General features: G+C 46.0%; 1 pseudogene; it reads left to right on the top strand.

The window, feature by feature from the left end:
* The first annotated feature begins 515 nt into the window (after positions 1–515).
* LOC141995859 (gamma-crystallin 2-like) lies at positions 516–10,895 on the top strand (annotated as a pseudogene).
* The last annotated feature ends 5,294 nt before the right edge of the window (positions 10,896–16,189 follow it).

Raw genomic sequence — 16,189 nt, 5'->3', positions numbered from 1 at the left:
ACTTAATCCCTGGTGTATCTCCATTGAGTTAAACCAGGGTGATTTGGGCGCAGCATAGACAGAGGCGGTTCTGAGCTGCAAAGTGAAGATTGGAGTTTGGGTTTGTTCAGATTTAATATTTTGATTCAGACCCACCTCCAAATATTATTATTTATTCGTATGACTGTAGCTCCTAGGAACCCCAGACCAGCACCCCATTGTGACCAGCACCCCATTGTGCTACACAGAACAAAAAGATGGTCCTAGCTTTAACCCTCCTTTATATAATAATCCAGTTATGAGAAGGGTTACTCAATATAAAACGGTCCACATTTCCAGCAAACTGTTTTTGATTCCATGGATAATAAGTAAATCACTACATCCCAGGGAACTGGCCTGGCCCCTTCCCCTCATTTCTACCCCTCCACCCCCAGCAAATCTGGGTCATTGGCCAGGCCCCACTCACTGCCAGAGCTCCAAACACCCCCAGAACTAGACCAGAGGAGAGGTCTTGAGGCATCTAGGACCTTCTCAATATGCCAGAGATCCAGCTGCGAAGCCAAGCAGTGACAGGAAATGCTGATGAGGAGACCTCGGCTGGTACGTTTGGGTGGTATACTTAACCCGTCCATCCCGTTTATGCAGGTTCGTATGCAGGGGCTTAGGGACCTTTATTCCAGGTCCTGAATGTGCACCACGATGACTGTTTATGGGCTGTCGGAGGTAGCTACAGGAGCAGATGGAAGTGTGTCTCCATGCAGCATCCTTATAGCCCTGTGCAGTCACCATTTTCACTCCCTCCTTCCTCTCCTCAGTTGATTATTTGTTAAAAACATCCCATATAGGGATGTGTATACTAACTGCACTCCTCCCAATCCCCTGGCAACTGGGAACAGCTCTTCCCTTCACCCACCTGTGCCAGTAGGGCTCTCTGCCTCCTCCCCAGCCATGACTACATGTGGGTGAGCAAAAGACAGCACGCAAGTGGCAGAAAAAGATGGTAAAACTGCTCCCACATCACTAGATGCTTGTTTATTGCATTAGCACAAGAGAGAGCCCAATTTATGTAATGGCTAAAGACACCTAAAATCAGTGTGTGATCATTGCCCTGAGCAAACACAGCATTTCAAGCATTTAATGGTACAATAGTTTTATCATTGTTTAAAAGGCCCTTAAGATTATACAGGTTATAAAAGGCATCTGAGGTAACTGGGCAGTAATCACATAGCTGCACAATTTCACTGTAATTGTATCAAGCACGGGAGTGGTGCACCTAAGTGCACACGTGCAACATGTTGCAGGCTACAGGCACTACAGCATATGTATCATAGCTGGAAAATCTCACTTGTTTTAACATGTACTTTGTGCAAATCTGCGGCAGTTATAACTCAGAACTTCCGGAAAGACGTTCCTACCGGAGGACAGGATTCAGAGGCCGGTGGCTGCAACGCACAGACAGTTCTCCTGTCATATCTATCACGGCTCTGATGTTTCTGATCAGAATGTTGGTCTCCTACATCGATACACTGCACTGGGTTAGATTCCACGTGTCCTCTCCAGAAGTTTCTCATTTCCCTGAAGCCATGGGCCCCATCCTCCCTGTCCTCCTCTAGTGCTGGTACCAAAAGGAGTCTCCACATTCCCTCTCTCAGTGGCTAGAAGGTAGCTACTCAAAGGGCCACAGGATGCCAGAATCAGCAGGGGTTAAAGAGAGCCTTTGGGCCCAGTTAGCCCCACCCCACTATACCTGTGGCCAATGCCAGGCTGGGGGCAGGGAGAAAAGAAGAGAGCCTGGCTCAGTTCAGGGCTGACTGGTGAAAAGGCAACAGCTAGCCGCCTTCCTACCTGAGGTGAAGGAGCACTAGCCTGCCCGCCTGGCCTTAAAGACTGAGGCTCCTCAACCAAGCAGGGGGCTAAGAGCCATGCGCTCTAACCACTAGGCCACTTGGCCCTCCAAGCTGCCTGTTACATGTATATTTTGGAATTCTCCCAGCAAAGTCTTAATATGAGTCTAAAGCCCCAGACTCTCAAATGCCGAAGCGCAGCCATTTCCATAGAGACAGAGGTTAGGGGTCTATTATAGGAGTGGGTGGGTGAGATTCTGTGGCCTCCGATGTTGAAGAAGTCAGACTAGAGGATCACAGCGGTCCTCAGACTAGAGGATCACGATGGTTCTCAGACTAGAGGATCATGACGGTCCCTTTTGACCTAAAATCTAGGAGCAAATGAGCACAGGATTCAATTTCATCTGGACATCAGATGGTCTCTTGGCTGCCTTGAATGTCAACCCTACACAACATGGGGAACTTCCCCTTATCAGCAGAACAGCAGTACTGCATCTCTCCTGGTAGCAAAGTTGTGCTAAGAGCTAACGCCGCCTGTCTCCCCCAGATAAACACTGTGTTCTGCAGGTAACAAGAATTTATTCTTCTCTCCTTTTGTTCACATGCAAGACACCTTCTGAAAAGCCCTGGCACGCTCTGGATGTCTGGTGAGCTCTAAAAATCTACATTGAATCACTAAGCAATCCAGAAAATCTTTAGCTCCATTTGCTCTGTAACCACCTGTCGATCATCAAATGAGAGGGGGAAAAAACAAAAACAAAGATACAAAAAGTTTCAATGAGTAGATGTCCATGGTGCGTTTCAGAAATTTGCAAATCCAGAAGCCTTTCTTCACCTTAAACTTTCTTGTCCATTCATTCAGCACCAGGGCAGCCTCTTGTCCGAAGAGTAACATACAAAGAGAGATGTTGGATGGCCACTTGATCATCTGTCCACGCCTTCACAAATTAAATGTGCAGGCCTCATCAGGCCCTGCCTTTGGAAGGATGATTCCTCAAGCTGTCCTCACCCATTTAAAACAGAAAATCTATCTCCTTCACATTGCAGATCACTATTCATCCTTTGTTTCCTCCCCCGGTTACACAGTGCTATGGGATATCTCATTGTCCTGGATCTGTGAACTTTCCTTGCAAAGAAAAGTAGGAATTTATCTCAACTTACCTGGAAATTTCCTTTCTTCGAGCAGGAAAGTCTGCAGATCCATCCCATCTGGCACAAATATTACTATTCTGAGGGAAGGATTACAGTACTGCATCTTTACTCCTTTCTCTCTTTGGTACACAGTATATCTCTGTCTGCTGGTAGGAATGTGTTTATGTGTATTTTTGGCTATGGTCACTAACCTGTTGGTTAATGGTTCAAAGAATTAGGTTAATCACAGAATCATAGAATCATAGATTTTAAGGTCAGAAGGGACCATTATGATCATCTAGCCTGACCTCCTGCACAACGCAGGCCACAGAATCTCACCCAACAACTCCTGTAACAAACCCCTAACTTATGTCTGATCTATTGAAGGTTAATGAAGTAGCTTTGGAAGTATCACAAACTAGTTGAATCTCCATAGGTGTGGTCATACCCTCTCTACTTTGACTGACTAGCCTGGTTCTGCCTCACAGGAGCTGCCAGCAGGGGAAGACGCATTTTCATGGATCTGTGGGTTTTCCCTGATAGAAGAATGGAATAATACATTTTCCTAATCTCACAAAATCATGTATAAGGCACAATACACACACACAGCACTGGTTTTACTCTGCTCACAGTCAGGTTTTAAATCAGGGAATCTGGCAATTCTAGAAAACAAAAAATTCCCCCTAATTTTTCATACCCTCCCGGGAGAATTTATTAAATTTATTTCTCTGGCCAAACAAATGAGCCTGGAAATAAATATCTGCATCCTGCTCTGGGAGCTTGAGAATGGTCTGATACTCTTGGGAATAGTTTTCAATCTCTCTCTCTATGTGGAGAGAGAGAGAAATGTGGGCTCCCTAGAAAATTTTTTGTCTTAACTAGCTCATGCATTCTTCACCATAACCTTGATCGTTTATAACAGCTGCTTCACTTTTCTCAACATCTATAGTAGCGGTATTAGCATGATGCAAAAGTTAAAAAAGACAGAAAGAACGAGGTGTACTTGTGGCATCTTAGAGACTAACAAATTTATTTGAGCATAAGCTTTCGTGGGCTAAAGCCCACTTCATCAGATGCATGCAGTGGAAAATACAGAAGGAAGATATATATATATCTACAGAGAACATGAAAAAATGGGGGTTGCCATACCAACTCTTAACGAGACCAATCGATTAAGGTGGGATATTATCAGCAGGAGAAAAGACAGACATTCACTCCTAATTATACTAATCACATTTCAGGCCTTTTTAATGTCATAGTGAATATTTTGCTAATAATCAAGTCATTAGACATGGATCTAAACCAAAACCCCAGATTTAAATTTTAAATTAGATTTAAAACCCCAGGCTTTGGGGGCCTTTTGAAATCTGCAGCGAACCTCAATCAGAATTTTGAAAGTCTGTATTATCAAAACCCTTGATCCAAACACTCCTGAGCTTCGGAATCTGTGAGGCCCAGATATGAACTGTCTCTACATACAAAATAAGCTTTGCTTAGCCAGAAACTTACTGCCCTAATGTGTTTACTGTGTGAATTATGGTGTATCTAAAATATATCTTGGAATGGGTTCTAATCTACTGTGCCTTGTAACCATCACTGAGAGTTTTTTCACCCTTGTCTGTTATTGCTCTGTCTTAAATTCTTACCCTTTCACAACCCTCTCTGTTTCTCTCTCTTAACTCCACTTGCTGACCAACCCATTCCATCTATAGCAGGATTACCAAGCTCCAGATACACAATGAGTATTCAAAAGGCACAAAGAACTAGAAAACCTGTCTGTGGCAAACAGAAAGAAGCAGATTGTGGAAGCGCGTATGACTGAACCTGAGCTCCCAGTGAAAGGCAGTGACCAAAGCCAAATGACAATACAACATGCAGACGAAGGGCTTCCAGTTTGGGTATTTAAGCTGCATTAAGCTATCGGTGCAGTAACTGCAGAAGAGAAAGTCAGTCAGGTGATTTGTCAGGACGGCAAAGGTAATTTTTTATTATACTTCCATTCCCTTCCCACCACACACACATACACTTTTTAAAGCCCCTTTTGGTAGCTGATGATTGTTTTCCGCCCCATGCACACATCTTATTACTATATTCCTCATCTTTCAGATCCACAGCTGGTGTTAATCAGGGCAGCTCTGCTGAAGTCAACAGAACTATACCAACTGAGACCAGCTGAGGATCTGGTCCTGACTTTTAAGGAGGAACTCTTCCGTCCCACCTATATCAGCTGCTTCTTTCTTGCTATGCCCCATCAGGAGAGAAAGGGAAAGACACACACACACAGAAAACTCCCACTGGAGTTACCCAACACTGATACTATCCTGTCAGTCAACCAGCCAAGGATTGTTATTAATACACAGTAATGTGGTCTGTTCCTTTCTCAAGTGGGTCACCTACAGTGCCTAATTGTAATGAAAGAGGTGCTGGTGCTCAACAATTAGGCACTGGAGCTCAAGCAATTTTTTTACATTCATAACTGATGCAGCAAGCCCAGAGGTGCCGGGACTATGAACTGCCAAGCCTCGAGGTGCCGGGGTTCACCCCTGGCAAGCCTTGGCACAAATTAAGCACTGGTCACCTGTTCTCTACCTGCCTCCACTGACATGGAGGGACCATACTTGAAGCCATGTCCAATATTATAGCTATCTACCCAACCAATGACCCTTCTTCACAATAAACAATATCAACATGAGCTGAACCAAAGCAAGGCACTACACCAGCTAACACCACAATGGTCCAACCCACACAGAATTCTCTGTAACACAGCTCTGATGGTCTATCCCCTCTCTCTAGATCATCTTCTATGAGGACAAGAACTTCCAGGGTCACTCCTATGAAAGCACCAGTGACTGTCCTGATCTGCAGTTCCAGCTGAGCCACTGTAATTCCATCCGGGTAGAAAGTGGCTGCTTCATGATCTATGAACAACCCAACTACATGGGACAGCAGTACTTTCTCAATAAGGGTGAATATTCTGACTTCCAGCAATGGATGGGCCTCAGTGATTCCATCAAGTCCTGCCGTGTTATCGCATCAGTAAGTCAGCTGTCATTTATTTCAAACAGTAGTAATTCTATCAGAGCATTAGGCACGATCTCAAACTAATACATTACAGAGTGCAATAAAATCTGTATGTGGGCCTGGCTTTCCTGAAGGAAGCCAGTTGTGAGGATGCTCCTGGTATAAACCAATTACAGCGTACCTGAGCAATAAATTGAACAGGGCTGTTGGCCACCTGTGAGTCTTCAGCAGTGCATAATAGTTTTGTGTAGCTAGAGGAAAGAAAGAAGTGTGGGTGCCACTGGGTTCCAGGTGACTACATGTACATTGGTTGACTGGAACCCACCCTCATGAACATTCGTTCTGAATGGCTGTGGGGTTCTACCTCTGCTCCCTTCCTGGTCCCCAGTGCGCGGGATTGAAGATGGAGAGAGGGGATCAGGGAGCATTCCTGAGAGAAGAAGGGGGTGTATTGAAGTATACTGTGCTCCTGTTATTCTCTGTTCCCATGACCCATGGGGTATAAATTACAGCCCTGGGGCTGTTCTAACTTACACCAGGCCAGACCCTAGAGAACCCCCTTATAAGAGTATTGAAAAGGTGACTTAAAACGCAAGGATGGGCTCACTAAGAACTGAGGACATGGGGCAAGATGGAGCCTTTGGGTTCAGCCCATGTAAGGGACAGTACATAGCTGCACCACCCAAGGAGAAGTACCTTTCCTGCTTCCTCCTAGCTAGAGTTGGGGTTCACTTAGTACCCCCCTTTTGGGGATGGAGCTTATTCCCCTCAGGCCTGTCCAGTTCTGCTGCTCGGTATGCGGTAGGGGGCAGAGCTAAGACAGTCCTTTCCCCTGAGCTCCAGTCTAAGAGGATCATACCAGCCCTTATCCCCTTGTGCAGCCTAGGGAACAATCAAGCCCTTCTTACCAGGTGTATTGCTCTGCATTTGCTGCAGTGGGACCATGCACAGCAGCAAGTGCTATGCTCGGGAGTGTTTGCAGGACTAGTCCCTTATAATAAAAGATGCCAAACAGGGGGGACTTCCCAGCACCTCAGATTCTGTTTTAGGACTCAACCTCATCAGAACAGAACTAAAAGTAACAACACAAGTGCAATGCGCCTAAACCCACAGGGCTGTTGTCCCCGGATTCCCAGTCAGATGGGGTTCCATCCTGCCACCATTGAATTCAGTGACCAAGCTCCATTGAAGTCAATGAGGCAGGATCAGGACCAGAGCAAGAAACTGGAGGGAGTCCAGAGGTGTGCAATAAAAATGAACCAGGAGCAGGAGGGATTAATATATAAGGAAAACTGCAAAGAGCTACTTACACTGAGTGAAGCAACTGCTAAGGGTAAGGGGCACATGAGAACACTGTACAAATATTAGAAATATCAGGTGGGGAGAGTTTTGGTGGTAGAAGGGGGATATAACGAGGGGTGACAGGATGGAGATGAATTTCCACCGAGTAGCAGGATAACTTCCTAGCAGGGGGTTGTATTAGGATCTCTACACAAACAAGTTGTGCTGCTTTAACTATCCCGGCTGACTGTGGGGATCTACTACTCCTACACCCACACCACACACAGACTGAGCAGAAGGGATCTTGTAGGAATGCTGGGTCTGTCACTGCCCGTTAGTTCACAACAAAGTTTTAGGGCTGGGACAGCTTGTTTAAATAGATCAATACTGTCCCCTCTCTAGTGACAGAAGGGACTAAACTCAGAACCTTCACCACTAAGAGAATGACCCTCTACCGCTTGAACTAAAGGAGCAACTCCGTTAGGTAACAGCGAGAGTAGCTTTTGGGGCAAACATGTAGTGTGCAGCAATCTGGGGTATGAATGTACAGCACTCCAGCCTTTCCCATGCTAACTGGTGATGTAGCGCCTTCTGCTGCATGCTGACAGATCCCTAACATGCACTGCGGTACAGTGGCTTCAACCACCACTGTACCAATGGGAACTTTTAGTATGTGGTAGCAGGGTCCACACAGTCAGTTAGTGCCCAGCATGCTAAAGCACTATGGATTTGCAGCCCGGCTTGCTGCACAGTAAGTGTTCACGTAAACAAGCCCTTCCTCTCTGATGTGGATCAGCCAATTGAAGTGGGAACAACACACACTGACCTTGTGGGTGGTACATCTTATTCAGGCTTGTATAAAGGTGTCTCCCTTTAAAGGTTACATGCAAACCAAGGGGGAATGGGTTTGTGCCCTTTTTTGCTACTTTGTGGTCCATAAAGGAGCCCTGAAGGTTTTTTAAAGCTTTTTTTCCCTTGCCTTCAGAAATATCGGGACTGTTGAGTCTTGTTTCATTTTTCACCATTCCTTGGGTGACTCAGAAATGTGGGTTGGGAGCTTTCTCGCCCTTAACTGAAGAGCTGTAGGAGCTGAATTCCTAACAAAGAGAGCTTTTTTCCCATTGTAGTTAAATAGACATTAATGAAAAAATAAACAAATCAAAGGGCTGGATTTTCCACTGGGATACACTGCATGGCCCAAAGACTTTCAAATAGTCTTAATAAAAATAATCACTTCTGTCATCAATTATAAGCAAGTCCCACTTCCTTTGTAGCTGTGGTATTATACTCCATGAGGTCTTTCAGAATGAATAAGAGCTGGGTTTTTTTGTATCTTTAAACTATATTTTTATTGTATTTGAACAATAATGTCATCAATAGAACATCGGCAACACAAAAGATTGTTAAAGATCAATCCATATCAGCAGAATTTATCTAGTGAAGGAGAAGTCCAGAGTATCACCGCTTTCCTATACAAAATTCATTGAGAGGTAAATCAAACACTTACACTCTCGGAAGCCAACTGCTAAAGCTGTGTCAATAAAACAGAGGTTCATTTCCTGTACAAGTGCCTGAGTTTATTTCTCAGACACACGGCAAATAGGAGCACACAGAAAAGAGGTAACACATTTTTGAAGGAAGGTTTCTTATAGAATGATAGGACTGGAAGGGACCTCAAAGGTCATCTAGTCCAGTAGGAATTAATTAAATTAGGAATTAACAAAAAGAAAAGGAGTACTAGTGGCACCTTAGAGACTAACCAATTTATCTGAGCATAAGCTTTCGTCAGCTACAGCTCACTTCATCGGATGCATTCAGTGGAAAATAAAGTGAGGAGATTTATATGCACACAGAACATGAAAAAATGGGTGTTAACACCCATTTATTTTCCACTGAATGCATCCGATGAAGTGAGCTGTAGCTCACGAAAGCTTATGCTCAGATAAATTGGTTAGTCTCTAAGGTGCCACTAGTACTACTTTTCTTTTTGCAAATACAGACTAACACGGCTGCTACTCTGAAACCTGTAGGAATTAAGGCTCTAAAAATTTAATTGGGTTCCTCTCCTTAGAGCAAAGATTATATATCTTTGCGAGAGAGACGGAATGGAGGCCTGAAATCCTTAAGGCTGTGACTCCCGCTAATCTATAATGGACTATTTTATGGGACATATTTTACTCCAAACTAGGGCCCTGATTCAGTAAACCATTTAAGCACATTCCTAAATTCATCCCTACGGAGCAAAGCACTTAAGCACCTATGTGACTTTAACACAGTGTGGTCTCATGGATAAAGCACTAGATTGGGGCTCAGTACCCCTGGGTTTCATTCCCAGCCCTGCCACTACCTTCAGGGTGATTTCAGTTTACAGCCTTTTCTGTTAGATTAAAGAGCCCTTGAATATCAGATATCACCTGTCTGTGTATAGTTACATATCTATCTTGACCAAGACAATTTTAACCTTTGATGAGATGAAAGGGCAGAGTACCTTAAGTCTCCCATTGCAAGATGTGTTTTTCAGACCTTGAATCATTCTTGTATGCCTAGGTTATCCCTTGCAACACGCTTGAGTTGCATTTCCATTTTACAGATGGATAAAGTGAGGCTCAGTGAGGTCTCAATATTTCCCTAGGATCTAGTGGATTAACCATAGCTCACAGTCAGGACTCGTGCATTCTAATCCCAGTTCTGACACTCATTTGTTCTGTGACCTGGGATCCAGCACCCTCACCATTTGCTTTCATTTCCGGTTGAAAGTTCACCTGTGCCATTTTTTTTTTTTTTAAGCAAAAGGAGCTTTTCAATTTCACAGACATTCAGATAGCGGAAAATGTTGCATGCAAAAATTAATCTCCATTTTTCCTATTCGTTTCATGGAAGTTTCACAAATTCAGATTCAGCTGGGGGAAAAAAATGTGTTTGATGGCTCTTTCCCCCATCTGTCATATTTAGATGTCTCTCGTGCTTCAGTTACTTTCCTCTTTTATCACCTTAATAATAGTAATAAGAGCACTTAACTCTTACATGGTGCGTCACAGCCGTATACCTCAATGTGCTTTACCAAGGAGGGTTTCACCATTTCCATTTTCCAGGTGGGGAAACCAAGGCATGGAGCGTGACTTCTCCAAAACCACTCAGGAGATCAGTCGCAGAACTGAGAAAAGAAGCCAGGTTTCCTGACTCCCATTCCAGTGTCCTACCCATTGGGCCAGACTGCTTTTGACTTAAATTCTTCTTTTGACGCATGTTTCCTTACCAAGACTCCAGACCCTGATCCAAAGCTCATTGAAATCAATGGGAGTCTCTTTATTTATATCAGTGGGCTTTTGGATCAGGTCTGCATAGCTTCCAAGCATCAGGAAAGGTCCAGGCACCCTTTTTTATTTTTTCTCTTCTCTTTTTGCCACTGCAGCAGAAGGGCTCCAAGATAAAGATTTATGAGAGAGAAGCTCTAAGAGGACAAATGATGGAGTGTGTAGGAGATAGCAGCGAAGTCCACGATTGCTTCCAATACCACAACGTCAGCTCCTGTAATGTACTCGAGAGGCACTGGCAGAGCCACAGTGCAGATGGCAGTAGCGTGTGCTGGAACCCGGGGAGTACAGGCAACTCACCGAGCGGGGAGCCCTGAACAGCTGACTCGGCTCTTTCTCACCCCACAGAGACTTTCACTTCAGACATTATCCGAGTTCTTGCCATTCTGCTTCAATGGAAAAACAAACCCAGCACGCTGGCATTTCAGCAGCAGTTCTAGTCTGGGTGGGTGTCTAGCAAGGTTTGTTTCCTTTTAAAATGACTATTAAACTCAATGTCAAATGGTACAAGGGTTATGAAGAGTGAGCACTCATAAGGAATATCTGTATATTTAAACCCTGTGCATTTATTACATTGAAAACATACTTGTGACAGACCCTACAGATGACCTAGAATGGGAGATAACTTGTCACACAGAGGACTACAGACTAGATCCTGCAATGTGCTAAGCGCTGTGGCCCCAATCCAGCAAAGCACTTAACCACATGCTTAAGTCCCATTGATTTCAATAGGGCTACTCACATGCTTTAAGTTAAGCATATGCATGAGTGTTTTGCTGGATCGGGGCCAGAGTTCTCAGAATCATGGTCCTAGCAGAATGAACACAGGAAGTTGGTGTTGTAAGGGACTCTCAAATAAAGCTAGGGGCAGTAGATATTGCAGTACAGGGTAGTCCTTGCCTGAGCACAGGAAGCCTAATTTAGGACAAAATCTTTGACCCCTGCAGAGAGCTTGAATCAGTGGATTTCGCTCTAGTAGGCCAAGGAGAAGGAACCTTCTCTCTCAGCGACTGAGCCCCAGCTGCAAGGTTGTAGTAACATCTGCATCTCCTGCATGCCACTTCTCCTCTGGGTTCTGGTCAGTGTGTCTGGTACAGATTCAGGAGCCATTCCCTTGTTCTCTCTCCAGCCAACCCTGCCTCAGTCTGTCCCAAACCCCCACCACCACCCCCACTCTGCTTGCAGTGGGTGCACAGACCCCTGGCACAATGCAGTTACAGCAGTTTGGCTGAATAAGGCCCTGTGCACCTATAGAAGGGGCAAAATTTCAGCCAGAATGGCATGTTCTGTGTGTTTCATGTCATGACCCCAGAGAGCTTCCTAACGCAGCCATGAGAGTCTTGCCATTTCTTCTCTTCCTTGGCCTGTGAGCCAGGAGGAGGTGTCAGAACCAGACATCTTCCCAACAAGCATCACTGTGCTCAGGTAAGATCCACAGGAGATCCCACCATAACCGAGACATCTTTTTTCTGCCAATACAAGTCAGCCAGGGAGACCATCAGGCGTGTAAGCTTCTCTTGTGGAGAGAGAATTGCTCACACCCAACAGCCGGATGAAGGAACCCTATGTTCCTTTCCCGAATGGGTCACTAGAAATGTATTATACAAGCAAGGCTGTGCGATTGCTGAGACTAGCAGCTACAAACAGCAGTGACGAGAGGATGAAATAGAAATATGAATGAGTAAAAGTAATGATTTTCATCCCTAGCTCTCAAAGCTCCTTACAAAGGTGCAGCAGGGAAACTTGGACACAGAGAGATGAAGGCTGGGGTTTTCAAAGGGGCTAAAGGGAGACAGATGCCCAGCTACCACTGGAAGTCCATGGGATATGAACATTTCGCTCCTTTTGGCCTTTTTGACAATTCCAGGCAAAAAGACTTAAATACTCAGCCTGCCTCAGAGAAGAGCTCAAACCAAAACTCTGGATCTGAATACGCCCAACCTTTCAGGGGGCGTGAGTAGCAGAACCCGGTTCCAATTGCTGGAGCTGGTCCCAATTTCTACAAGGGACTGAACCAATGCCTCTGATCAGAACATCTTCACACTTTGGAGAGGGAAGGAGCTTAAAATCCAACTCCGAATTCGGAGCCTGGGCCCATCTCTGCATAGCACTCTGCAATGTAAGGGCCACTTTACTTCTCCTTATCCTTATCTTGGCTCCTTCCCTTCTGTTCCCTTCCTCCGATTGCTCAGCAGCACCACACCCACTTTTCACTTCCTGAGCAATAGCCTTACAGGTGTCTCTCAGTAGAATCCGGCATGACTGGTGATTGCTCTTACTGTTCTATCCTGAAGCCTTATCCTCACCAAAGGCTCCCTCTCCCCCACCCCCTTGACCACTTGCATTGTTCCACAGGAAAAGGAGGCTACCTGGCTGGGCGGTGGCAAATACACCTGTGTTTTGCGGGTGACTGTGTTCTTTCATATGGTAAGGTCAGATGTAAACAATAGCACAGGACAGAGCGGGAGATCAGAGCTGATTACGGTAAACAGATGTCTTGCATGCACCGTGCACACAGCTGGAATCTAAGCATGGCTGGCCCCCTGAGGGCTACGTGGATGTCAGTTCACGAACACCAGTGAAATGATTTTTTTTCTATTTATATTTTTAAGCAAATAAAGATAAAAAAAACAATGTTGGGGGGAGCTAACATTAAACATTACATTAACTCACTACTCCAAAAGGGAGGCTGGGTGGCTCAGGCAACTGGGAGTGGGACACAGAGGCTATCCCAGGTTGAAAGTGGGTACCACTTTTTCCTCTGTGGTCTGGGTGAAGATATATTCAGATGCTGAGCACTCTAGACAGAACTAGAAACACATGAGTGGATGGTCTGAGTCCATGGACCCATGGACAGGGGTGTACATCACCCCAGCTGGCAGTCTCCTCGAGAGGGCAAGGTTTGAATTGCCCTAAGGGCTGAATTCTCTTCTCTCCTGCAGAGGTGCCCCCTCTGGAATGAGTTGAGACAGTTTGGGGACAGTTTCCCGGTATTGTAACTCAGTCATTCCCCTACCCGAACACACCAAACCTCTTCCATTCGTGCTGTGATGCGAGTGGCTGGCATGACCAGCGGAGCTGGGCAGACCTCGAGCGAGATCACCTTTTCAGCTGCTGCCACAGCCTCTCTGGAGTGTGGACGTGCACACTAACCCAACTAAACCGTTATTCTGTAGCCGGGCCACACTCCCACACGAGGAGCTAACGTGAGGGAAGTAACTCGAAGGCAGGTCACGTGGGTTAACTCTGGAACGAAGACGCATCCTGGGTGGGGCACTATATGGACACCCACTCTGCTCGGACTCCAGCATACCCATTCTGTGGATACACTCAGCGCCCAGGGCTGTCAGTCCTGCAGTTTACATGGACACTAAATTCCTTGAAGCAATTGAGATTTGTTAGTGTAGCTGTTCCTTTGTCCACGCTTCTTAGGACAGTATTATTTTCTTGATGGAATTTTCTCTGTAACTCTGCATTGAGAGAGCATACAGTGATCTAAACGCATTAGTATTACTGCTGGGGCCTCATTGTAGTATGTGCCGCTCATGCACATATAATCAGGGACAGCACCTGCCTCAAAGAGCTTTCAATGTAAACGGACAAGATCGACACAGGTGGGAGAACAGGGCTTTAATTAATTAGCCCCAGTTTACAGAGGGGAAATGCTACAAGACTCCCCGTCCCAGAACACCCTCTCATAGCATAGGGGGCATTGAAGACGCTCTGGCTCAGCTTCCACACCATTCTCTTCAGCCTACGCCAGCCGTAGAGGTGACGTGGCCCTCCAGCCTTGAGAGAGTTCAACCCCTTCCAGAGTAACAGAGTCCCTCAGTCCAAGTCCATCATAGCAAAAGGGTCTTCGGCCCCGGTGGGCTCAGCCTTCAGCCCCCTTCCTTACAGGCAAGCTCCCGGCAGCAATGGCCCACCTCACTGTCTAACCACTGGCTCCTGGGCTCCAATCAACCCAACCCATCTGGATGATAACTCCCCCCTAGCAAAGCCTCTGGCAGGCCACAGGCCTCCGGCAGTTCCTAGCCTGAGCCCAGATTCCTGTCCACATCAGAGCAGCCTGCTTGCTACCCCAACCAAGCCAGCCCTCATGTGTAGGGCTCTCCTCCTCTCTGGCAGCCCTCTCTCCTCAGGACCAGCCACAGGAGACTTTGCCTGCCTGCCCTCCCTGCTTCCGATCCCTGTCCGGTTCCTTTCGTTTGACCCTTTGACCACACTCCTGTCCCTGTTGTTCATTAGTTGTCCCCCATAATTATTTGGTTTTCCAGGTCCTGTGGACCCCCGTCTTAGGCTGGGGGAGGGGATCCTTTAGCAGTGGCTCCCTGCTTCTGCTGCCTCCTTCTAAGCCTCACACCCTGCACAGGTGTAGCAGGGTGGAGCTAATGGAACAGGGATGACTAGCCCCCAGTCTTCTGGACCTTAAAGGGGTAGACCCCCCTGTTACACCCCGGAAACTAAGGCACAGGGAGTTAAAGTGACTTGTCCAAGCAAGATCACACATTATGTCTGTGGTAGGGGTAGGAAGTCAATCCAGGTTTCCTGAGTCCCAGTCAAGCACTTTCACCACACATCCTTCCTCACAATGAGTTCAGCCACCTCCTTTCTGTTCACAAATTATTCACAGACATGCTTAGAATTTTATGAATTTGTTCAATATTCCAAAATATTCAGCCTACGGACTGTTCATGAACGGTCCCCCCAACTGTTACTTTGAATATTGGCAATGGGTAATTTGTTATTGACACTGTGTGACTGGTCACCTAAGTCACATGGTTTTGTTTCTCTGACTGGATGATCACCAAACCCACAAAGCGCTTTACAGATAACTGTGCAAGAACTTTTGCAAATGTCTGTTCTCATAAAAATTCACTGCCAAAGTATTTATGACGCTCCTTGGAAACATTCTAGTGAATAATTGTATGAACAGTTGCAGAATGCCACTGACAAGGGACTGTAATAAAACTCACTGTCTCAGAGCGCCACCTCAAAACACAGTGGGTCGTTGCAGCAGCTTTGTTTCAGTTTCCTCTTGGGCTTCCACAACTCCACACCACCAATGCGTCCTGTGGGCTGCCTCAGCAACCAAGACCTCCAGCTAAGTCACCTTTAGTCCAGGGTACCACTGAGGCCTTACACTCAGGCCTGTAACTACTTCTTCTTCCCCTGTATCAGGGCAAACCACATTCCTTCTTCCCCTTGATTGCAGGAGTCCTCTACATCCCTCTCACTAGAGTCTCTTTGCTTCTCTCCTGCCCCAATAGTCCCAGGCTAACCAAGGTCCTCAGGAAGGAGCAATCAACCCACCCGCACCCCTATCAGCCTCCTGCTGCCGGGCTTTTTTCCTTTTAAGTCCCCCACTCTGCCCAGCAGTAGCAAGGCGAGGCTAACTGAAGGCAGGCTGCCCTGGCACAGGGACATGAAGTCCAAAGGGAATTCACAGTGTTTATCTGAGACAATATTTACAAATACATTTCCTTGTAACGTTTGCTGTGCTACCTGTAGCTGCATTAAGACATTGTTCACACTAGAGGGAGCTTGTAGGCTGTGCACTCACAGCGAAGCAGAAAACCAGAATGGAGGTAAAGTGGTGACTGGTGATTACAATGTGCC

The sequence above is a fragment of the Natator depressus genome, chromosome 11 (assembly GCF_965152275.1).
Source record: "Natator depressus isolate rNatDep1 chromosome 11, rNatDep2.hap1, whole genome shotgun sequence".
Lineage (NCBI taxonomy): Eukaryota > Metazoa > Chordata > Testudines > Cheloniidae > Natator > Natator depressus.
This window is presented reverse-complemented; position numbering and strand designations above follow the sequence as displayed.